Source organism: Diabrotica undecimpunctata, chromosome 1 (genome assembly GCF_040954645.1).
Source record: "Diabrotica undecimpunctata isolate CICGRU chromosome 1, icDiaUnde3, whole genome shotgun sequence".
Classification (NCBI taxonomy): domain Eukaryota; kingdom Metazoa; phylum Arthropoda; class Insecta; order Coleoptera; family Chrysomelidae; genus Diabrotica; species Diabrotica undecimpunctata.
In genome coordinates, this window is record NC_092803.1 from 98,527,164 (window position 1) to 98,553,356 (window position 26,193).

A 26,193-nucleotide genomic window follows, 5' to 3' on the forward strand; every position below is an offset into this window, starting at 1 on the left:
ATATCGTCTATAAGTAACAGTATGCAAAATTTAAATTTTTATGGAGTTCAAAGTAAAAGCCTTCACGAAATTTGAAGTTACAATAAGACCACCACAATCGAGCGTACTCTTACTCTGGATAATGAATAATTATTTAATCGGTTAATTCTTCAATCACCCGTTCAAAATGATGTTTGTCAAATCGGTCCTTTTTAGGACCAACTATTCTACTTATGTCTATAAATAGTAAGGACATATCTACAGATACACACACTCTACTTTACTTAAGCTTATCAGACATATACGCTTAACACAAATGTGACGTATTTCTACTGCAGGAAGCAAATAGAGGGCCAAACCTAGGGTATTTGGTATTAAGCTAATCGCTGAAAATAATGAAATAAACATAATAAATGCCGGCAAAGAAGCAAAGAAAAACTTAAAATAAGAGAGGACAAAACCAGTCAGCTGAGGAAACCTTTCAACGATGTTGAGTTTGGATCCACTATCCACGTATATTATGAACAATATTACGGCTCCTGACTGAGGATCTAAACACAAAACTAATTATAAAATTTGGACAAAAAAATACAACAGTGGCTAATATCCAAAGTCTGTAGACAAGCAAAGTAAAGACAAAGTTGTTGCCTTGCTTAAACCTGACAAAAACCCCAACGACCACAAAAGCTATCGGCCAATATATCTATTTATTTTTTCAGCTATACACAATACTTCTGCATATGATCCTTAATATAAACCGATAATAGAAGGAAAACTTAAATTTAAAGATAAAAGTGGCTATATATGACAGGGTAGATCATGTTCGTCACACATACTAAATCTTGCCCAACACAACGAAGACGGATATAAAAAATATCAGACATGAGGAGTGGTATTTGTCAATCTAAATTCTGCTTACGACACCTTAAATTAAAGGACATTTCTCCAAAATCTATGTGATATCCCCTTAGGTAATAGAACAACAGAAGATTTTCCGTATCAGTCAATGGTAAGAAAAGATGAAGATTGAGAACGTAGAAGAACGGTCTTCTTTGGGGTACTGTAATGGCACCTACACTGTATAACATTTACACAACCCATTCCAGTAAATACTAGGACTTTTATTATGTAGACGATACATCTATTGTTGCAGAACCACAAACTTTTGTTGCTGAAGTGGAGAAAAATCTAAATCATATCTTAAACACAATAAAAATAGATTATAAATTAATTTTAAGCCAAACCCTGGAAAAAGTCCGGTGTGCTCCTTCAATGTCCCTAACAGAGACGCTTTCACAAATTTGAACATATACCTGAACCAATAGTGTCATGAAATCATTAAACACACTTTGCAATTTACAGAACTTTGTTTAAAACTAAATGGCAAACTAGAACCAGAAAAATAGTATTCTCCGCGAACTTGTCAGCTAAAAACGGGAAGCACATCCTTTCACTCTTAAAACGTAGACGCTTAAACTCTATGCTTCTGCTGCCAAATATACCTAGCTTGTATGGGTGACATCAATACATACTTGACACGTAGATTTAGCTATAAATTAGTCAGCCAAATTAAGCGGATATTAAGACTCTCATCCATACATAAGCTCTACAATATCGTAGTTATCAATCCACCTAATATCCGAAGATAAGTAGCTAGAGAACAAAAGAAACAAAGCCTAGATTCGTAACATTCACTCCACGAATAACAACCCATTTTATGACTAGAATCGAGGAAAAACTGGCTAGATCAACACATCTGCAAGATATACAAAAAAAAAATAAGCTGCTTCTCGCCATCTGAACCCTCAAAAGGAACTTCCTTATGGTAGTTATCTTCCTTAAATCTGCCAGGAAGACTCTTGCCTGCAAACAGCGGTTAACCTGTGTGAATCTGGGGTGATAAAAGATTCATTACACTTTCTTCGTTGACTTTGCCATTCAAATCGCTCTTTTCTGAAGGGACAAGGTATATTTATTTGAACTCAACATGTAAAGTACAGTCAGTAAGCTATTACTTATAAAGATCATTGCAAATTTAACACTAGCTTCACTTATATTGACTACATATTACCCCTAAATAGGAGATAAAACATTCAGAAGTATGTAATATGGGTGAAGTGGTATAATTCTTGTTAGATAAATTAAGCATTCTTCCTTTTTTTGTGCACTATTATCCATTTTTACACAAAAATATCTATTTAAGCAAATAAATATTTATTTTGAGATAACCTTCTATCCAGAATTATATGTAGTACACAGATAAAACCAGAAATAAAATAATAAAAATCTGTATACAAGATATCATAAAACATTGGATGAAATAAAAAAAGTTCTTACTTATCGAATTCTTAAATAAAACGTATGAAGACATACTCACGTTAACAAAATACATTAGGAAATTTCCGCATATGAAAAAAATCCAATTTGGTAACGAAATCCTTTTGTATCTATAAAGCTATTTTTAGAAAAGCACGTACCTACCAAAAACAGGTAGTTAATAGTATACATATCTGTTACACACTGTAATGCGTATGAACGATAACAAAAATAAGGAGTCCATATCAACCGTTCAGACTATACGCGAGAAGTATACAGCTTAATGGCAGAGTTGCCAAACTATCAGAGCTTACTTAAACCGATATACCTATGGTTCCAATATACAGTGAAAAAGATCTGAACGACCCCTATAAGATATACACGTGAACTATGCAATATACATTCATGATACAGGGGTACTTAAGGGCTCCACAAAATTTTTAAAAATTATGAAACTATACATGTTGACGAATCGACAGAGCCAATATTATGGAATGGTCAAGTGAGCTCCGTATATCGGTGTCCAGTTGACCACGGAGCTCACTTGAACCTGAATTTTAACATGGGCGGAGTCCACTTTATGCCGTAGATATATATATATATATATATATATATATATATATATATATATATATATATATATATATAAATATATATATATTAAAATTATTAAAATTTTTGTAATCCTATAGGCAAGATTTGCTCTGTTTTTATTTTAATATAAAAATTTTAATTTTATAGTATATTTATGTACAATAACTATGATTAGCCAAACTCCTTTTTCAGATATACTTTAAGATAAGATGTTATCACACCTTAGAGACTGGGGTAGGAGGCCTAACAATTGGCTCCCAAAGAAATTTATGAGTTTTATTGTTCTCCACTGGCTCCCAACTTTTAGAGGTAGTTATATTGTTACCCATCGGCACCTACTGTTTTTAATATGTAATTTTTTGTTGATATTTTGGTTTTTGGTTACGATGGGTAAACATTGGCTCGGTGGTTTCACATTGGTTTGATGGTTATACATTGGCGCCCAACGTCTAACTCTCTCAATCTGCTGGCCGCCTACCGTTAATATTTCGTTTGTATTGTTGTTCTTGCTAATTTTCATGAATTTGGTTTTTGATGTTAAGAGAGAGTCCGTATTCTCCACTATATATTATTATTTTGATCATTATTCTTTCCAAGTCTTCCAAGTTGTCGGCTATTATGACTGTATCGTCGGCATACCTGATAGTAAAAGAGCTATGACAGTTCGTGCGCAAAATCGGTCATTTTCCCATGTAAATCTCCATAAGAAATTCTAAGGTCGATTCTGGTCATTTTTGACGCTTTTTGTGGTGGAGGCGCGACAGCATATCGGATCGTGACGTGTGAGGTATCGATGAAAAGGGGAGGGGGTAACGAACATGTTAAAATAAAAATAAAACGCAAAGACATTACCAAAACGGCACTAAGTTTGTAACGTCTAAACGGCTCAACGTACAACAACGTGCAAGGTATCGATGGAAAGGGGAGGTCAGAACAAATATATTAAGACAAAAAGTAAACGCAAAGACAATGCCAAAATGGCATTACGTCATCTATCCGTTGTTATGGGTCAGATTATGACGTGTGAGGTATCGATGAAAAGGGGTAAGCAATACGTTAACACAAAAACAAACGCAAAAGACATTGTCAAAACGACACTAAGCTTGTAACGTCTAAATGGCTCAACGTATAACAATGTGTGAGGTATCGATGGAAAGGTGAGAACGAATATGTTATGACAAAAAAAATCAAAGACAAAGACAATGTCAAAACAGCATTACATTATATCTTCGTTGCTTTTGGTCCGATCATGACGTACGAGGGCTCGTTGGAACGAGGAGGAGCCGGGAAATATGTTAACACGAAAAACAAAGACAAAGACATTGTTAAAACGGCACTATAACGGATCTTCATTGCTATTGATTTTAGCATAAGAGACATTGAAGGGAAGTGAGGCTAACAGAGAATGACAATATCGCCAAAACGGCGCTATATTATTTATTGGACCTAGTTTGAATCGGATTACACGTCTTTTACAGTCCATCATCTTATCACGCCGCCTGTCGACTACATCTACCCAAACCATCTAGCACACGTCATCGTAAAAAGACACTCCTTCAGCCTATCGCTTCTTCTTCTCTCTCTCTCTCTCTCTCTCTCTCGAAACAATGCGAAAGGCGACGCTGAAAATGATATACCGTGCAACAACGCGTGAGGTATTACTAGAAATAGAACATGATTATTCAAAGAACGTATACCATTCTTACAGTATGATCAAACCAACAAACAGCCTCAGTATAATCTTCTCTGATTAAGTACTACTTTACATGGAACGTGCCTTACTATACAGCACTATTATTCGTGATATGCGTATCTACGGCAGTTCCAGTAATATTATAAAAAAAAATTATAGAATACAAGTATATTGTGATTTGCATACTATATTTTATCTACGGTAGTTCGAGTAATATTATAAAAAAAAATTATAGTATACAAATGGTGAGTTGCATACTATATTTTATCTACGACAAGTCAGGTGATATTATGTTTTGTGGGTTGGTATTGTACTTCGGGTCTCTGGTAAGAAATAGCTACATAGACTGTAATAAGTATGTTAAGGTGTAAGTTAAACGATAAAATAATGTTAGTGTTGAAGCGATGGAATGTATATGTAAAGCGAGGTATAAAAAAATGATGTAAGCATGCAGTGCATGAAAGGTAGTCAATTCGGTTCCAACATAAATTTGCCGAAAAACAGAAAAAAATATGTTCTTAACAGCAGTCACCAACGTGAAGGTACGACTACATCGACTGCCATGTTAGTGGGGGATGGTTGTTAGTAGGAATGAATTATTTTACATTATATGATAATAAATATAATAACAATATATTTAACTTTACTAAGATCAGCTCATGATTTAGCTTGTTTTAGTAGACATCTTTTTATTGATTCGATGGACATCTTTTATTTTTATTAATTGTAAAACATCGATACTTTGGTGTTAATTCAATAGCTACTGTTTAGTTTTCAAAATGAATTATTGGGGGGTTGGTCGATAACTCTAGGTTATCTAATCTTAAAACTAGGGATTTCTCCGACTCCTGTTTTGTGACAGGCTATCGAAGACTTAAAACTAAATCGAGGAAAGGAGACCATTAAGTTATCGATCGTTTTGCTAGGAGGCTTCACGAGCAACGGCTCCGGAGTTAACCAGAACTGCTCACTAATTTGCCAGTGGGCTATATCAGATATCTTTTATTGGTCTTAACTGAACATCTTTTTAAACTATATACATATGTATGGTTCATATTTTTATGATCTGATAGCCGTCTTTTATAATGAACGGCTGCACGAACACATAACTCTGGAGCTCAATAATTCGCCAGTGGTCCATATCGAATATCTTTTAGTGGTCATAATTCTGGAGCCTCTTCAGAATATTCTGACGGTAATTTATTGGTTTAAACGTTAATTCTAGTAGTTCGGTCTCTGCGTACCTCTGTCTACGTTTCACATAGGGCCACCATCCCACGTCCCGTCAAAACATCGCGCGGCACATGAAAACGCCACATTTTAACCTGAAAAACGTCACGCGTCACATTAAAAACGTCACGTCTTAAAAACAAACACCACCGGCTAATTTGTCGTTCAAAATCCTTTAATTTAGTGGGTCATACGTCAATTTCTGCTTATCCATTCAAAAGATATATGGTAAAAAGTTATAACGGCCATTGTGATAGCTTGGTCGAACTTTAAATGCGTATTTATTGTTATTCACATTAAAACATAACAATTGTCATAGGAAAAACTCTTATCGCATTTTGATCTCTAGAAAATCCTAACTCGTTCAATTTTGTACCAAGTGCTCCGTGCAGCATACCATTAGAAAGGTATTTTCATACATATTACGAAAATCACTGACCAAGTGCTATACACTCATTATTTACGACTATAAACATCGTAAAATGAACCAACGTCAAATTCTCAATACCCTTGTCCTAAAAACATTAAATTTATATAAAATTTATTTATATGATGTCAAACAGGCCTTATACATGACATTGTCGTAAAACAAACATCTCAGCCTAATTTGTCGCTCAAAATCCTTTAATTTGATGGATCATACGTCGATTTCCGCTTATCCGTTCAAAAGATATATGGTAAGGTGTCATAACGGCCATTGTGATAGCTTGGTCGAACTTTAAATGCTTATTTATTGTTATTGGCGGTGAAACAAAACCATTGGCATAGAAAAAACTTTATCGCATTTTGATTTCTCGCAAATCCTACCTCGCCCAATTTTGCACCAAGTGCTCCGTGCAGCATAACATTCGACAGGTATTTTCATACATATTACGAAAATCACTGATCAAGTGCTATACACTCATTATTTATGACTATAAACATCGTAAAATGAACCAACGTCAAATTCTATTTGTCGCTCAAAATCCTTTAATTTGATAGGTCATACGTCGATTTCCGCTTATCCGTTCAAAAGATATATGGTAAGGTGTCATAACGGCCATTGTGATAACTTGGTCGAACTGTAAATGCTTATTTATTGTTATTGACGGTAAAACAAAACCATTGGCATAGGAAAAACTCTTATCGCATTTTGATCTCTAGCAAATTCTAACTCGTTCAATTTTTCACCAAGTGCTCCGTGCAGCATACCATTAGAGGTATTTTTATACATATTACGAAAATCACCGACCAAGTGCTATACATTCATTATTTATGACTAAAACATCGTAAAACGAACCAACGTGAAATTCTCATTACCCTTGTCCTAATAAACATTAAATTTATATAAAATTTATCTAAAAATGTGGAGTCCTGGACGCCAAAAGAGACGCTCGCGAAAAAACTGAAAGCATTAGAAATAAAAGTGCACTAACGCATTCTTCACCGAACATGCCACCAAAATAGAGGTAGTCCACAGAATCGGAAAGATAAAGAACCAGTGAGCTCAATTAAACAACGAAAACTTGAATATCTATTCTATATACCAAGACAACTATCGTATACTGCAATTGATTAGTTATTTAGGATAAAATAGACACTAAGCGAGGTTAGACAGGAGAAGAGACTCATGGAGCGTGGTAATAGATAGGGCTCACATCGGTCGAAAGCAAGTTCCGAAAGCAAGATAAAAATTGCCATGTTAATAGCTAACCTGGCAGCGGACAGGGATACATAAAGAAGAAGAAATGTGAAACCAATATTAGTGTATACTGACCTAATATATAATTATCAAATTCGAAGACGTAAAAATTCTTGTCCTAAAAATATATTATATTTGTATAAATTAATAATCGAAGACTTGAAAATTTTGTTATAGAAATATTTTAAATACAAAGTTATTTTTCATCATTTTAGTTATAAACCGAACGAAACCGCTGATAAGACTACTTCTAATAGGAAGTAAAAATTAAAGTGGTAACCACAGTCGCAAGTTTGTAAATTGATAACAAAGGTTCTCATACCGCAATATCTGCTTTTGTAGGAAATATTTTGATAGTGTAGTTTTTACTAATAAAAACAAAAAAAATATATTATTTTATTCTAGAATGTAAGCTACGTAATCCTAGCGTATAAATAACCGAATCTAGCATGAATTATACATAGTATTACTGGCGGTCTCAGACGAACTATATTGTGTACAGTTGAGTGAGTGAATAATATAAGGTAAGTGATTCTTCTTTTTTTATTTCTCTGATATACAAATAAATAAGAGAGGTTTTTACTTTCTATATTAAGCTATTAGTATATGATTTTACGGTTTATTTCATATTTCTACTTTGATTTCTATTTTATGCTTTTTCTAAATTGTATGATGTACCCCATATTTTCAATTGATTTTTCGATTTATTTCTAAAAAATAGTAGCTTTTTATGCGACTTTGTGATCTACTTCTTCTCTGTACCAATATACGACCAAGCGTAGCTCATATTTGATATACGACCCCATCCACAGTGTCTTCAATAAAAAAATATAATTACTGTACGTATACAAGAATTCTATGCGCAATTCTGTATTCATTTCACCACTGTATCCTCTTTTAAAACAAAAAGTCTACGAAATATCTACCATTATGAGCACTCGCTCACGCTCTTTGCATGTGTGTGTATTTTTGTTTATATTTTTTATGATTTTTTGTCATGCTAACCGTCGTAAGCCTTTGTTCTTGTAGCTAAGGAAAATGATTGCACAACACTATGTATACAGCCTGCTTTAATTTATCGGGAGCTTTTGTTTTTAATAACACTGAATGTTCAAAACATATTATCGAGTAGTTCTTGCTACTCAACAACAACCCCGTGTCTATGCATCTACTACTGATTTGTATACAGAAACACAGCTCTGTCCTCTATGTTCGTGAATAATGCTCAAAACCACCACCAACCTCTCCATGTGATATCCTTCCGTTTATATTCATGCAGCCCATTTTCTTTCTGTGTTACTTTTCTTGACATTTTGTGAGATGTAAGATACCTCGCAATACAGACAATTTCTACCCATTTTATTCGTATTCATGTCGCCTATTTTGCTTGTTTGGGTTTGTTACTGTTCTTGATATTTGTGAGCTATTAGATACCTCTCAATACAAACGATGTCTTTCCATTTTATGTGTATTCGGGTAGTCTTTATTCTTTTGTGTTTGTAATACGTTTTCTGATATTTACGAGGCTCAACAGCTCGCTCTCTCTATCGGTGTTCATGCTATTAATTCTCTTTTCGCCTAGAACTGCCTGTTGCCAAAAAACTTTTATATTTTTAGGCAAGATATCTGTTCGAAAATAACTGAGTGTCTGCAATGTAAAGCAGTCTCACATAATTCTTTCTACTAGCAATAGGACAAAGCTGTATTCTCTTTTATGTATTCTCTTTTTGTGAAAATTACTGATCAGATACCGTTTATCGCTGTTCCACATTCTTTAAAGACGTTAGTTTACAGAATATTTAGAATTCTATTTCATGTGTAGCTGATATTTACCAAACATATTTTTATTTTATAAAAATATATTGACAATCTTAGTGCTGCATTGGGTTAGTAATTGAAAATACTATGGGTTTTTTTGTTTTTTATTTAAATTATTTCGTACATACATATATTTCATACAAGTACATTGTTAAAGTTAGTAATTAAAAAACTAGACGTCCTCGCCGATTTAGTTCAACATTTTTAGCCATAGATCTAACGGTACAAAGGTTAAACGATGGTGCCTCATATTCAATGTCTGTACGCTGTTTAAATTGTCGGTCAGACTTGTCAGTACTATTAAGACGTTTTACATTTTTCCTGGCATTTACGAAACGACCTCGATGATGTTCGTTTTTAAACAAAGGTTTGATTATTCTATTAAATTTATCTGGGAATGCTTGATGTCTCAAATATCCTCGGGAATCTCTATGAATACCTGTGACTTCTAATATTTTTTTGTAGTTGAGGCTATCCTTTGTCGTAAAGTCTTGAGGATTCCTATAAAATAGTAAATTATATAGCCCAAATGTAGCTTTGTAGTTTTTATTGTTAATCAATATAATTTTAGGAGCGAATTTTATTTCCATATTGCTCATTATCCATTTATCAGTTTTCCAAACATACTGCGGACCGTAAGCTTTATCAATATCTGGTGAATGATGCCAATATTTTTGAAGGTGTTCATCTTCTTCTTCGTCTGTGCTCTCTTCACCCTTCTGTTGCGCATTTTTCAGATTATTGTTCTGGCATCCACTGGTTTCTTTATGCTTCTCTGATTGATGTGGAGTTTTCAGATAATTGTTTATTTCTACAAGAGGTTCACTTAAAACTGTTTCAACTTGTTCATTCTGCATTCTTGTGAGCGAATTATATTTTGCTTCAATAACTTTAGCAAGCTACTCGACGCGTTGTTCTCTGTTAATCATCGTGTAATGCCGTTTTTCTAGTTAACAGCTCTATTTCTAACCGCTGACTAGACGCTGAGTCGACGCTGACTCGACGCTGACATGACGCTGACTCGACACTGAGTCGACGCCGAACGTTGCATTTGTGTCTGAGTTTAGGCTGACTCGACGCTGAGTCAACGCTAACATGACGCTGATTCGATGTTTACTTTACGTAATAACTATTTAAGGTAGGACATTTCATTTATATGACCTTCGATGTATGGCGTGATATGCTATTCAACTATTTATTAATCCTTCTTTTCACTTTCTCACTGCTATCCTATGCTACTGTCTGTTAGCGTGTCACTGATGGAGTCTGTATGTCTGAGGTACCCCTCTGATACTCTCTGTTAGCGTGTCACTGATGGCGTCTGCTATGTTCTGCTACCCTCTTTTAGCGTGAAAGAAAATTGCGGCCTAAGCATACCTGTGTTTATTAGTGATGCATTATTTAAATTACACCTTTCTGGTTAAACCAGTATAGGGTATCAGTTCTACCTATGTCAGCTAAAAGCATTCGCTGTTACCTATATTATTGTTAATAATTGAGTTACATTGTATTTATTAATTTATTTTGTAAGTATCTTTGCTACAGTAATAAAAATATTGTCTCGTATTTCCAGTAGACATGCCGGAGCCTCTTTAAAATATGTTATCGTCGATTTGCTTTTCTTAAAATCATGATAAATATCAACCATTTTTCTGTCTTCACCGCTTTTACACATAAACATTCCTTTTTTCATCGTAAATTCTATTTGATGAGGCAGATGGTGTTTTGTAATTGCATCTGTTGGATCGAATACTATTCCATTATGTTCATTCCAGAAATGTGACGTAATTACAAAACCATTTGAGTAGAGCTTTGCACCTATACCACTTTTGTTGTTATCCCATACTGCCTGGCAACTTCGTGAAAGATTAAACTAGCCGGTAAACACGCGCCTGCGTAGTTGGCTCGAATAAATTCTTGCTCAATACATGTCTCGATCGAGTTTAACTGAATGTACTGTTTCATACTGGAACGACTGATGTGTCTGCTTTGACTGTTATTCGATGAATGAAAACTTGTTGCTAATATTCAGAGTGTGTTAGTGATAAATGTATATGAGTTCCCTAGGCGAAAGTTTATGCAAATCTAACTGAATAGTTTTCAATGCAGTGTTTATTCTTCATATGTCGATATGTATATATCGGTTCTATTTATATATTTTCCACATCTTTCGCAAAGTAGCTGACGTCTATCATAAATAAATTGCCATTTTTTAAAATCTTCGTAACTAGACCAGGAAGAAGAATTACATGAACCCACTTTCCATCATCATTTAAACCTCCTTTAATGTATCACAAAGTTCGCTTGAGGTGGCATCGGGATACTCCTGAAGACAACTCTTACAGTTCCTAACCATGCCTCGTTCTTGTGATAGAATGATGAAGAATGATAAGATCATTTTATAATTTTATATACACCAATCACCACAATCTTTCTGCTAAAATTTTGTTTCATAGTTGGTGGTACTGCTTCTTTTTATGTTGGTAGTACTGATACTTCCTTGTATCTCTCGTAGCATTAGGGAAAAATGTAACCAAGTTCAATAAATATCTTAAATGTAGCACTTTTACATTGATTCTTATGAAAGAACAAGCACAAATCCACACATTTCAGGGGCCTTTTATAAACCATTCAGTCTTCCGTTCGACTAAAACTACTCCTTATACTACACTGTCGTCAGATCTGCCACGTAGACAGCGTGAAACTGACTAATACGCATCCAGATCTGCGCATTTCTCACCCTCCGGCCTTCTGATTGGTCCCTGACTTTATCCTATTTTCTGATTGGTGAGTTAGCGGTCACGCCCACTTTCAACACTCACCAAGGCCACGAAAATGGGATAAAAGACGGTGCACTTTTTGCAGAAGGCCTATTCGGTTTCGAGTTTAAACTAGATAAGACCTCTGGTTGGGGAATACCCATTCACTGTTAAATTACTAGCTTTTCATATTCGAAACCTTGGAAGAGAATTAGACTTCTCTTCCGCCCTTTCTTCAAGATCCAGCTTGGTATTTATTTAATATTCGTACGAATATTATTTTGGTATTTGCTACTTATTCATTTCAGAAACATTTCCATTTTATTGTGCTATGTTTATTGGATATTTCGTATATACCGTCTTTTACTTATAGTTGTGATATTTGTGGATGCTTATTTTCTTATACTGATATTTTTGACTTTGACATTTACTTGTGATTATTTATTTATAATTTTTAATACTTCTCTGTCGCAACGTCGTTGCTCCAGAGCTATTTATATTATTAGTTTCCAGCTTGAACTAATCCTACCTGTCTTACGGCCATTTGAATTATTTTATCTTTAAACCATAACCATATCTCATATTTATGTGCATTGCTATATATATGTGTGTACATTTCTTAATAACCAACCGTTATTCTCAATTACAGATAAGTTGTTTATATTTACTTTCATTTCTACCTGTTTATTATTTTATGTTAGTTGCTGTCGTTTTCCATACTCTTACCCATTTGTTTTAGGTACCTCTCCGATCTTCTTACGTGGCGTGTCTGGAGGTTAGTTCGCGCTTCTGCTCTGCCGTACCGGCCTAGCAACAAACACGCCCTCCGCAAGCTTGAACAAAAAGTTAGATACCATTTCATACGGTTACTAAAGACGGTCTCCGAGATATCTGTATCTCCGGGATCCAAACTTGAGTAACACGTACTATAAGTGGATAACTTTGTACAAGCACGAGGCTTACACCCTTTCGTTTTGCTTGGTCACACACGTCGTCTAACGAAGACCGAAGATATACTCTCTATATGGGGAAAACCTTGTCGAACTGACCCCGACGCGCCGATTTTTAATAAATAAAGAAAACCTTCTTCCGATTTTCTTTTATTCTTCCTTCCCTCTGTTTATCATTTGTTTTAGTACTATGGATTCACAGAGGCTTACACGATCATCTGCCGCAGCAGACAGAGCGACTGGTGGAGATCCACAACCTCCCGTGGAATCACCTCAGCGACAACACATTAAAGGTTTTTCCTTCATTCTGTTTCAGATATTCCTAGCGTTCAGACGTGCTCTGGTAAGTGTTTTAGACTTGTGATCTGGTGAGTGATATATTTTGAACATTTTTAAATTTTTTTGAAAATTTTGGACTTTTTTGGGTTTTCGATAATTTTTCGAAAATTTTTGATTTTTAATTAACTTTGAATTTTGAGTTTTTTTGTTTCATTTTGAATTTTTTGTATAAACATGTTAGCTAAACTTATTACACTTATATCATCCATCTTAGGCTTAATCAGAACCGATTATAATGCTGAAGAGATAAATGAAGAACTTTTAAAATGTAATAGGGCAATGAAAAAGATCAGGGACTCTATGAGATACGCCAAGACGATTGGCGAAAAGCAGCACCTTGAAGCCCAGATGAGGCATGTTAAAACTCTGCGAAATCAGTTAAAGGCAGAACAGAAGAAGGGGGCGGGACTCCCACCTACTAAGCAGACTGCAAAGCATAGGGTACATTGGGATGACTCCACTTCAGCGTTCAACTCGAGAATAAGAACGGGAGTCTTGATGATTGCAAAGCTCTGTTTAAGCGGAGAATCCAGAACGCACTCAAAAAAGACGAGGCAGTTAAAGTTAATACAGCTTTCGGCGGGGAATTCGAAATTACACAGGGTGATAAGATTCTTAAAGATACGAAATATTTTACGACTTCAAACTCGGCTATCTATAGAGACACCAATATTGATGAATAGTTTGAAAAGAACGTGGTGGAACCCATCAGCAAAGATTTGGAAGAATTCCAAGAGAGAGATAGTGGCTGGGCACTAAAGGCTGTTGTTAACCTGGGGGTAAACATTAACTTTGTGGTTTTATGACTTATATCGAGGAAAGGATTGCATGAAATGGTTCGCAGATAAACTTAATCAGCTTGCTGAGGATGTTTCTACGGTGTTTATGTGCCCATATGATATAAATATGACAACTCAGCAAGAGAGCGATTTCCATGCAGCCACTCATTGCCATATCTGTGAGCAGCGCTTCTCCCCTAGTGATAGGAAAGTACGGAATCACGATCATCTCACTTCAAAAAATAATTATAGAGGTGCAGCTCACGAAGGGTGTAACATTAATTATAAAGATACTTATACAATTCCAATAATATTTCATAATCTCTCCGGATATGACGCACATTTTATTATTAACGATATTGCTACACACATCAAAGGCCCCGTAGATCTTCTTCCTATTACTAAGGAAAAATAGATTTCTTTTACAAAACATATTGATGATGCTCGAATTTAATTTCGTTTTATCGATAGTTATCGATTTATGTCTTCTTCTCTTGATAAATTATCTTCTTACCTTCCCGAGTTTCCTAATCTCAAGTCCCAATATACTTCACTTCCTTAGGAGCAATTTAATCTAGTTACAAAAAAGGGCATCATGCCATATAAATGCATCATTATATAGATTCATTTAAAAAATTCTGTGAGACTTCATTGCCTCCTATTGAGTCTTTTTACAATAAACTTGATGATAAGCCATGTCCTCGTCGACATTATCGTCGCGCTTAAGAAGTCTGATCGTCATTCAATTGTGCAACTCTCGGGGATTATGTCGATTTATATATGAAAACTGACATTCTTCTTCTTGTAGATATCTTTGAGCGATTCCGATCTCCGCTCTCTTCACACTTATAATCTTGACCCTGCTCACTATTAAACTTTACCTGGTTTTACCTGGGATGCAATGCTTAAATATACATGTCAAGAACTGGAGCTTTTAACCTATCCTGACATGCATTTGTTTGTTGAACGTGGTATTCATGGTGGTCTTAGTAAAGTTTGCTCTAAAAGACGTGTGAAAGCTAACAATCCATACATCAACAACTATGACCCATCTAAACCAAAAACGTTCCTTATGTATTTTGATGTTAATAATCAGTATGGTTGGGCAATGTCTTAATATCTTCCATATGGGGGTTTCGAGTGGGTCGATGCCAATATTGATGTCCTTTCCATTCCTGACGATGCTTCTGAAGGGTACATTCTCGAGGTTGATCTGGAGTACCCTCAACATCTTCATGATAGTCATAAAGATATCCCGTTTTGTCCTGAGTCTTTAAATTCTAAGACTATGCTTCCTCCTACAAGTCCGCGAGAGCAGACTAAATTAATGGCCACCCTACAAGATAAAGAAAGATATGTAATACATTATAGAGCACTAAAACAGGCGCTTGCAAATGGATTGATCCTGAAAAAGATACATAGAGTATTGAAATTCAAACAGGCTCCATGGTTAAAGTCATACATCGATTTTAATACAAATCTCCGGAAGGCAGCGAAAAATGAGTCTCTGCTTCACAGAATCTAATACGCTCAGATAAGCACCATGTTTATACCATAACACAAAGTAAGATTGCGCTAAGCCCCAATGATGATAAAAGACATCACCTTCCGGTGTCTAATGATACGCTTCCATGGGGGCATTATTCAATTAATAATCTTGAGATGGATGTTGATTAACACACACAAAGCAAGATTTCGATTCCACAAGTCCACAATTTTGACATTTATCCTTGATGTATTATTTGATTGACTTTAAGATGGATGCTGATTGCATATAATCGTTTTTTTTTTAAACTTACTTTATTTATTACAACTACAATATTGATAAATAGGATCTAAATCATAAACTTTTTTTTATTATATTCCTCTTAACACCCTTTAATATCACTCATCATTTTTATATAATTAAGATTAGCATATTTATTTGATTGAATATAGTCATTTTGAAACTTTATTTATTACATCTGACATAATGCTAAATACATCTGCAATAGACCCTTTTTATTTCTTTTCACATCCTTTCTATCATTCATCGTTTTTATATAATATGATAATTCTACTAGATCATAGTTTTGTATATATTATTTTTAAATTAGGATACTTAAGATTAACACATATAAAAAAGATATCTGATATAGCCCACTGGTGAATTTATGAACCGTTCTGGTTACCTCCAGAGTTATGTGTTCGTGCAGCCGTTCATTATAAAAGACGGCTATCAGATCATAAAAAGATATCTGCTGAACCATACATATGTATATAGTTTAAAAAGGTTTTCAGTTAAGACCAATAAAAGATATCTGATATAGCCCACTGGCAAATTAGTGAGCAGTTCTGGTTAACTCCGGAGCCGTTGCTCGTGAAGCCTCCTAGCAAAACGATCGATAACTTAATGGTCTCCTTTCCTCGATTTAGTTTTAAGTCTTCGATAGCCTGTCACAAAACAGGAGTCGGAGAAATCCCTAGTTTTAAGATTAGATAACCTAGAGTTATCGACCAACCCCCCAATAATTCATTTTGAAAACTAAACAGTAGCTATTGAATTAACACCAAAGTATCGATTTAATAAAAATAAAAGATGTCCATCGAATCAATAAAAAGATGTGTACTAAACCAAGCTAAATCATGAGCTGATCTTAGTAAAGTTAAATATATTGTTATTATATTTATTATCATATAATGTAAAATAATTCATTCCTACTAACAACCATCCCCCACTAACATGGCAGTCGATGTAGTCGTACCTTCACGTTGGTGACTGCTGTTAAGAACATATTTTTTTCTGTTTTTCGGCAAATTTATGTTCGAACCGAATTGACTACCTTTCATGCACTGCATGCTTACATCATTTTTTTATAACTCGCTTTACATTTACATTCCATCGCTTCAACACTAACATTATTTTATCGTTTAACTTACACCTTAACATACTTATTACATTTTATCATTACTTACTGCAGACCTTGCTAACATATTTTTCAGACAGTCTATGTAGCTATTTCTTACCAGAGACCCGAAGTACAATACGAACCCACAAAACATAGTATCACCTGACTTGTCGTAGATAAAATATAGTATGCAACTCACCATTTGTATTCTATAATTTTTTTTATAATATTACTCGAACTGCCGTAGATAAAATATAGTATGCAAATCACAATATATTTGTATTCTATAATTTTTTTTTATATAATATTACTCGAACTACCGTATATACGCATATCACGAATAATAGTGCTGTATAGTAACGCACGTTCCATGTAAAGTAGTACTTAATCAGAGAAGATTATACTGAGGATGTTTGTTGGTTTGATCATATTGTAAGAATGGTATACGTTCTTTGAATAATCATGTTCTATTTCTAGTAATACCTCACGCGTTGTTGCACGTTATATCATTTTCAGCGTCGCCTTTCGCATTGTTCCGAGAGAGAGAGAGAGAGTGAGAGAGAGAGAGAGAAAAGAAGAAGCGATAGGCTAGAATAGACGTGTAATCCGATTCAAACTAGGTCCAATAAATGATATAGCGCCGTTTTGGCGATATTGTCATTTTCTGTTAGCCTCACTTCCCTTCAATGTCTCTTATGCTAAAATCAATAGCAATGAAGATCCGTTATAGTGCCGTTTTAACAATGTCTTTGTCTTTGTTTTTTGTGTTAACATATTTCCCGGCTCCTCCCCGTTCCAACGAGCCCTCGTACGTCATGATCGGACCAAAAGCAACGAAGATATAATGTAATGCCGTTTTGACATTGTCTTTGTCTTTGATTTTTTTTTGTCATAACATATTCGTTCTCACCTTTCCATCGATACCTCACACATTGCTATACGTTGAGCCATTTAGACGTTACAAGCTTAGTGTCGTTTTGGCAATGTCCTTTGCGTTTATTTTTGTGTTAACGTATTGCTTACCCCTTTTCATCGATACCTCACACGTCATAATCTGACCCATAACAACGGATAGATGACGTAATACCGTTTTGGCATTGATACCTTACACATTGTCGTACGTTAAGTTGTTTAGACGATTTAAGCTTAGTGTCCTTTTGGCAAAGTTTTCTACGTTTGCTTTTTATCTTAGCATATTCGTTCTGACCTCCCCTTTCCATCGATACCTTGCACGTTGTTGTACGTTGAGCCGTTTAGACGTTACAAGCTTAGTGCCGTTTTAGCAATGTCTTTGCGTTTTATTTTTTATCTTAACATATTCGTTGCCCCCTCCCCTTATCATCGATACCTTACACATTGTTGTACGTTGAGCCGTTTAGACGTTACAAACTTAGTGCCGTTTAGGCATTGTCTTTGCGTTTGCTTTTTATCTTATCATATTAGTTCTCACCTCCCCTTTCCATCAATACCTTACACATTGTCGTACGTTAAGTTGTTTAGACGTTTTAAGTTTAGTGTCCTTTTGGCAAAGTTTTTTACGTTTGCTTTTTATCTTAGCATATTCGTTCTGACCTCCCCTTTCCATCGATACCTTGCACGTTGTTGTACGTTGAGCCGTTTAGACGTTACAAGCTTAGTGCCGTTTTGGTAATGTCTTTGCGTTTTATTTTTATCTTAACATGTTCGTTACTCCCTCCCCTTTTCATCGATACCTTACACATTGTTGTACGTTGAGCCGTTTAGACGTTACAAGCTTAGTGCCGTTTAGGCATTGTCTTTGCGTTTGCTTTTTATCTTATCATATTAGTTCTCACCTCCCCTTTCCATCAATACCTTACACATTGTCGTACGTTAAGTTGTTTAGACGTTATAAGCTTAGTGTCCTTTTGGCAAAGTTTTCTACGTTTGCTTTTTATCTTAGCATATTCGTTTTGACCTCCCCTTTCCATCGATACCTTGCACGTTGTTGTACGTTGAGCCGTTTAGACGTTACAAACTTAGTGCCGTTTTGGTAATGTCTTTGCGTTTTATTTTTATCTTAACATGTTCGTTACCCCCTCCCCTTTTCATCGATACCTCACACCTCACGATCCGATATGCTGTCGCGCCTCCACCACAAAAAGCGTCAAAAATGACCAGAATCGACCTTAGAATTTCTTATGGTGATTTACATGGGAAAATGACCGATGTTGCACTCGAACTGTCATAGCTCTTTTACTCCTGATGTTGTTTATTAAACTTCCTGGAAAGTTTCGAACTTGGATTTGAGGTTCGAATCTGTTTGTAAATGCCCCTTTGTCCGCTTCTTGTCTGTCGACGATAATAGGCTTAATAAAATTGAAGTTGTGGAGTAAAAGTGTTGATTTATTGACAGCTACTGGTAATTACACAATATGATGTTCGTTAGGTAACTACTTATGATTGACTGTACTCAAATGAACTCAAATCCCCAATTTATAATCTCACAAATATTTCATACCTAAGCATCGAGATTAATGCTTCCTATCATACCATACTAACAAACTTTGCTTACACTACAATTTAATCTACGCCTTAATTGCGACACTTAGGAAGTTCAATTAGAAAATATATTATTCAGCAATTTATTTAGTTGTAGGTAAATGAACTAATTATTAAAATATTATACGAAGTGGTTTTACAATGTCACTTATACACGGTGAAACTATAATAGATTAAGAAGTTAAGAATAATGTGAGATTACACATTAAGGGGTTAATTTGTGATTGAACATATTGGCCACTATATAAAAAACAAACAGACGACCAATAGAAATATTTAAAACATATAAAATATAAAATAATAATATAACAAAAATCATAACACTAATTCACTCGGTTTTTGAATTATTATCTCACCCGAGCAGTGCTACCTATAATTTGATTATTAAGAATTTATGTTTCAGCTAAACTATCTAATTAAAATCTAAGCTCATTAAGGGAAACTGATCTAGGAGGGGCTTTCTTTAAAGTACTACTTAAATTTGGTTGTGATAAAGTATGTCTTCGAGGCGATGGATGAGGTTGGATGCAAGAACCTTGATGCCTTTGTTTTCTGGCTCTCTTGGAGTTTCGAAAATATCTGACTACCTTCCATGTAATGACAATCAAAATAACAATGAATAAAGTGACTAGTCCCATGGTTAAATGAGGAATCCACTGATGGTTAGCAATGGTTTTCCACGTGTGTTCGGATATATCTTGGTCAAACTGTTCTGCCTCAAGTACAATATTTGGCAACTCATCTCCCCGAATATCTATATTATGTTTGGGAATGTTGTTCTGCCTTATGATTGGCCTCTGCATAAGCTCTTCAATGGGACTGACAGGAGTCTTTAAATAGCTTCCAATTGCTGTTTCCAATCCGTTACTGGATGTGAGTAACGTTATGTTTCGAGTCTGAGCAACGCATTTTGGGGACAGTTTTATAAAACTCGTTTGATCAATTATATGTTCAGATCGAGAACCATCGCACATTATAGCTAAATTTATCGCGTATGGTGGAATGACTAACCACAGGTTCGGTGTACTCATTTTCAACCAACTGGCTTCCTTTATTGTGTATTCTATTATATTGCAAGTGGTATTGGTAGTTCTATCATATAATTCATTTAAGATACAGTTTGGCTAAGTATCCATATTAAGGATTCTCATTGGTGAACATGCCAACTCTCCTTTGGTTATTTCTATACACCTTCCTTTATCTTTATATGTCACTTCAAAATAATTTAAGTTATTGTAATCTACTGCAAGTAGATTCCTTGGGACAAACAACGAGCACACAACACCACCTCTCACCGACAACGGAAGAGCTGTGACTCTCAGTAGGTTGTATCTAGTGTTGTCAATTATTAGGAAATAGCCAATAATGACGACGTCTCCTTTTTCATTTTGTACGACCGTATCTATTATTGGCTGCCTTCTTATATCTACTCCTTGTGGAAGGAACCTTGTAGCATTCGAAATGATTGACTCTATTTGTCCAAGTTTTATAATATCTATGAAGTGTCCATGATTGTAATGAAGATTTAATATTTTTTCTTATGTGTTCGAATATTCTTTTGCATATTCCATTGCACGGTTATCAGTCGTTTCCACTTTAAGTCGTATGTACTCTTTCTCTAATGTGTCAGCTCTATATGAGACATCACTTAGCCCCTTAGACATTTCCTTAGTTCCGTTTATCAGTGCTTTTCGGAACCTATTTAGATGCCCGTTTATTCTTTCTTCTGTAGAGTTAATCGAGCTATTGTTTGTAACATCAGCTTCGTCTGATGTTTTGAATTTTTTATTAGATCCTTCTGATTTTCGTCCAAAGAATCTATGTCCCTGTATACTTCATCATTTACCCCAAATACTGATGTGAGGACTGTTCCTAGAAGACCCCCCTTCTTTTGACTTCCAGATCTAAAGCTCGACTTATCATTTTTGCTCGTTCTTGTTCCTCTTTTAGCTGGCTCGATAAGGAATCACAATTTATTATATTGCTTGTCTTACACATATCTTCCAGCGTTTTTACCATTGAATCTATCGTTTGTTCACCATCTAAATTTTTTTTTTTTCTTTTCTAGATAAGTTTTTATTCTAAATAACCCTCGATCTATGTATACATCGCTTAGATGCTCTGAATATAATCCGGGGGATGGGGTATAAATTTTGTACAAATCTGCATTTGATGGCTTCAAAAATACTAAAAATAGGATGCAAAACATAAATTTTCTCCACATACTACGTGCTCTATTTGTCTTTCGTGATGTTGGCTCTCGTACTATTGGTATTAACTTATGTATACAGTTTGAATTTGTCTTTCAGTTCGAACAGACGATAAAATCACATTAAGTGGAGATAAGTTTTTGCGGTAATTAAAAATCGATATTTATATTTAAATTTAAAGTTTGTGTAAATATATCGGTTTAATACTTGGAATTTTAGTGTAAACAAGTGATTTACCTCCCCTAATGGGGGAGGAAAAGAACAATAAGACGCAAATGTGCGATGTTAGTGTTGCGACAAGTTCCCCAGATATGGATATGGATAAGGATATGGAAATTGGTGCGAATTCCGGCAAAACAAGGGAAGTTAAACTGTATAATATTTCCTCTAATAATTATGACTTTCATAGCTGTTGCGTTTATATCGAGAACTTGAATAATCAGAACATCTCTCGTTTACATCCAATGGTGGTGGGGGAAATTTTGTATCAAAAACTTAAAATCAAAAACCTAAAGGAAATTAAATCTAAAGGAAAAAATAGAGTTAAAGTCATTTTAAAATCTATTTTGGATGCAAATCATCTAGTAACACATAATAAGTTAAAAGATGAAAATTTAAAAGCCTATATCCCTAACCATCTCTTGGAAATCAAGGGAATAATTCACGATGTAGATACGAGGTATGATACTGATTATTTAAAAAAACATATAGACTCTTCCGTTAAAATTACCGACATTAAAAGAATGCATAGAAAGGTAGATAAAGACGGTAAAACAGAATACGTCCCCAGACGAAATATTATAGTTACATTTGAAGGAAATATTTTGCCAACTCATGTCGTAGTTAATTTTGTGTATTTACCGGTAGAAAGATTTGTAGGCAGGGTAATACAGTACTACAAGTGTTTGAAATTTGGTCACATTTCTAAGCAATGCAAGGGTACACAAGAATTTTGTATACGATGTGCACAAATTAAAAATGATAGTCACATATGCGATACTAAAAAACTTTTTGTATACATTGTAAAAGTGAAGATCATATTTCGATCTCCAAAAGTTGTCCCGTTTATGAGGAACAAAAAAAAAATTAAAAACATTATATTAGATCAAAAAATCTCCTTTCTAGAAGCAAAAAGATTTAAAGAATCATCTTTTTCCGAATTTGTTAGTAACAATAAATTTTCGATATTGTCAAATCTTGAAAAAAATTTTCCAAAACTACCTAACGTATCTGATGACATTATGTCATCTCATTCTACCATTCCAAGATCGTATATGAAATAATCAACTAATCACTTAAAAAAAGGAAAGTTTCTACTCCTGTTTCACAATCCCCTACAGATTCCTTTACTTTTCCTTTTAGATTTGACCCGTTACAGCCTCTACCACCTAATCCCAATAAACCTAATAGTTCAATAGATGCTGAAAAAAACAAGATGGTTATTTCGTTAGTCAAATTTTTTTCTGAATTTATAAAAAATGTAAAATTATTTGAGGATGCAGAAACACTGGATAATAATTTGTTAGCTAAGGGTTTGCATACTGTTCTCGAGGATATTTTTAAAGGTACTTAAGTTTATGGCTCTAAACACTAAACTTAAAATTATGCAATGGAACGCTAGATCAGCTGTTGCAAATAAAAACAGCCTACTCAATTTCCTTATTAAAGAAGATGTTGATATTGCTCTGTTAAGTGAAACCTGGTTCAAAAATAATGTTGTATATAATTTTAAAGGTTATAATATTGTTCGTCAAGATCGTGCAGACGGTTTTGCTGGTGTCGCTGTTTTGGTAAAAACGGGTATCCGTTTTGAAATATTAAAATTAAATAAAAACTTCAATAAAGAGCTGCTTGCCTGTGGTATTAAAGTTAATTACGATAATACTCACTTGAGTTTTCTCTCTGTATATAGATGTCCAAAAACCAAAACCAGAATAGAAGATTGGACAAACTTATTTTCCCAAGTGAAGCACCCTTGCATTATTGGGGGTGATATGAATGCCCACAATGCGCTCTGGGGATCATCAAAAAATGATAATATTGGCGATCAAATTGTAGAGACCATACAGGATCTTGATTTCATTGTGATGAATAACGGTCAACCTACTTGTCAAGGAAATCCAGGACATTCAGATTCTATGATTGATATTACGGTTTGTTCCCCTTCCATTTTTGCTAAGACATTTTGGACTGTAGATTCTGATACACTTGGATCAAATCACTATGTTGTAAAAATAGAATTCGAATACCCAAGAGCTGTTAATGAGACCATATATCCCAAAAGTAAATGGAATACTAAGAAAGCTAATTGGGATATGTACGCTGAAATAATCGAGAATACTTTAAATGAAAGTGGACCTATATCCCCAAATGCTGAAGAAAAATATAATCTTTTATTAGACTGTATCAATAAAGCTTCCACACAATCTATTAGCCAATATAAACCCTTTAAGTGTAAGAAACGGACTCCTTCACCATGGTGGGATGCAGAATGCGATCTAATTGTTGCAGAAAGAAAAAATGCATTAATAAAATACAAGCAAGATCCATCAGTTGAAAATTTTATTAAATGTAAACAAGCTAGTGCACACGATAAGAAATTATTGAAATCGAAAGCCAAACAAATCTGGGTTAATTGGTGCTCAAAATTAAATAAACAAACGTCGCCTACCTCGATTTGGAATCAAGCGAAAAGGATGAACAGGAAAAGGGTCAATGCTCCATTACCACTAGAAGATTCGTGGATAGCAGAGTTCTTCGACAAAATTGCACCACCATATGTGAACAATCACGAAGATTTAATGTTATTCAATCCGAATCATAGTCATTTTCTCTTAAAACCGTTTACTATTATGCTAGAATTGGACTGTGCCCTTAGTGACCGTCCTAACACTTCTCCTGGTTATGATGAAATCAAATATATTATGCCATTGAATTTACCAAATAATGCAAAAGAGTTACTTCCAAATATTTTTAATCAGATAATTAGAGAAGGTTCTAACATTTCGGCCTTCAAACATATTATTGTCGTTCCTATTCCCAAACCTGGGAAAAATCTAAAATTAGTTGAAGCTTACAGGCCCATATCTTTATTATCTTGTGTACAAAAAACTCTAGAGAGAATAATTAAGGCTAGGCTAGAATGGTGGTTACTAGAGCATAACCTTCTACCCAAAGAACAATACGGATTCAGGAAAGGTTTTGGTACTTTGGATGCATTGGCTTCCCTAGTTGTAGACATTCAAAACAATTATTCCCGGAACAATTACTTACCGGTATTATTTCTTGATATAGAAGGTGCTTATGACTCTGTGTGTCTAACAGCACTCAAAGAAAAAATGACAAGAATATTTCAAATTCCAGCTCAATTTGCTGATAGTATTGTTAATCTTTATTCAAACAGATTAATTTATTTAAGAAAAGAACAAATGCTCATAGGTCCCAGAATTGTAAACAAAGGATTACCTCAGGGTTCTGCATTGAGTCCTATCCTGTTTAATTTGTACGTAGCGGATTTGTACAATATTAAAATAAATAACATACCATTTAACCTCATACAATACGCAGATGATTTCTGCATTTATACAGAACACAAAGAATATAAAAAAGCAATCAAAAACTTGGATAGTATCTATCAACTACTTCAAAAATGGCTTTATAAAAACAATTTTGAATTATCTTGTAATAAATCTCAGGTTTGCATTTTTACCAGACATTATAAACCTAACGATCAAATAATTAAATTGGGAGAGCATCAATATCCACTAAAAAATAAGGTCAAATATTTAGGGATGACACTTGACAAACATTTGACTTGGAAGGATCACATTGAGGATATGTTAAACAAATGCAACAAGGGAATAAATTTCCTTAAACCGATTAATAAAACGTGGTGGGGTGCTGATGTAGACGTAAATTTATTATTTTACAGAGCGTATATTCGCTCTATTTTGGATTACGGAAGCATTTTTTATGGATCAGCCAGTAATGTATTGCTAAATAAAATTAACGTAATACACAATTCAGCTCTACGTACATGTTTAGGAGCCATGAAGTCCACACCAATTCAACCCTTGTATTTGGAAGCCTTGGAACCACCTTTAAATATCAGACGAAACTTCCTGACCGAAAAATTTCTGGTAAAGACATATATAAAAAATCAATCGTTATACACAAAGCTCATCACTCTGAATTGCTATGATTTGTCTACTAAATACTGGGAAAAAAAGAAATCGCCCTTAGTCTGCGAAGCTCTGCAACATAATATGGAAGCATTAAAAGAGATAGATAAAGCTACGTATACACTTCAAAACATCTCATATGCAACATATCATGTTCCAAATGCAGATATCATGGTACCAAAATATAGTGACAGTATACACATAAATAGAAAGATTATTCACTCAATATTATCAGAATTCGAAAACTCCGTCGTTA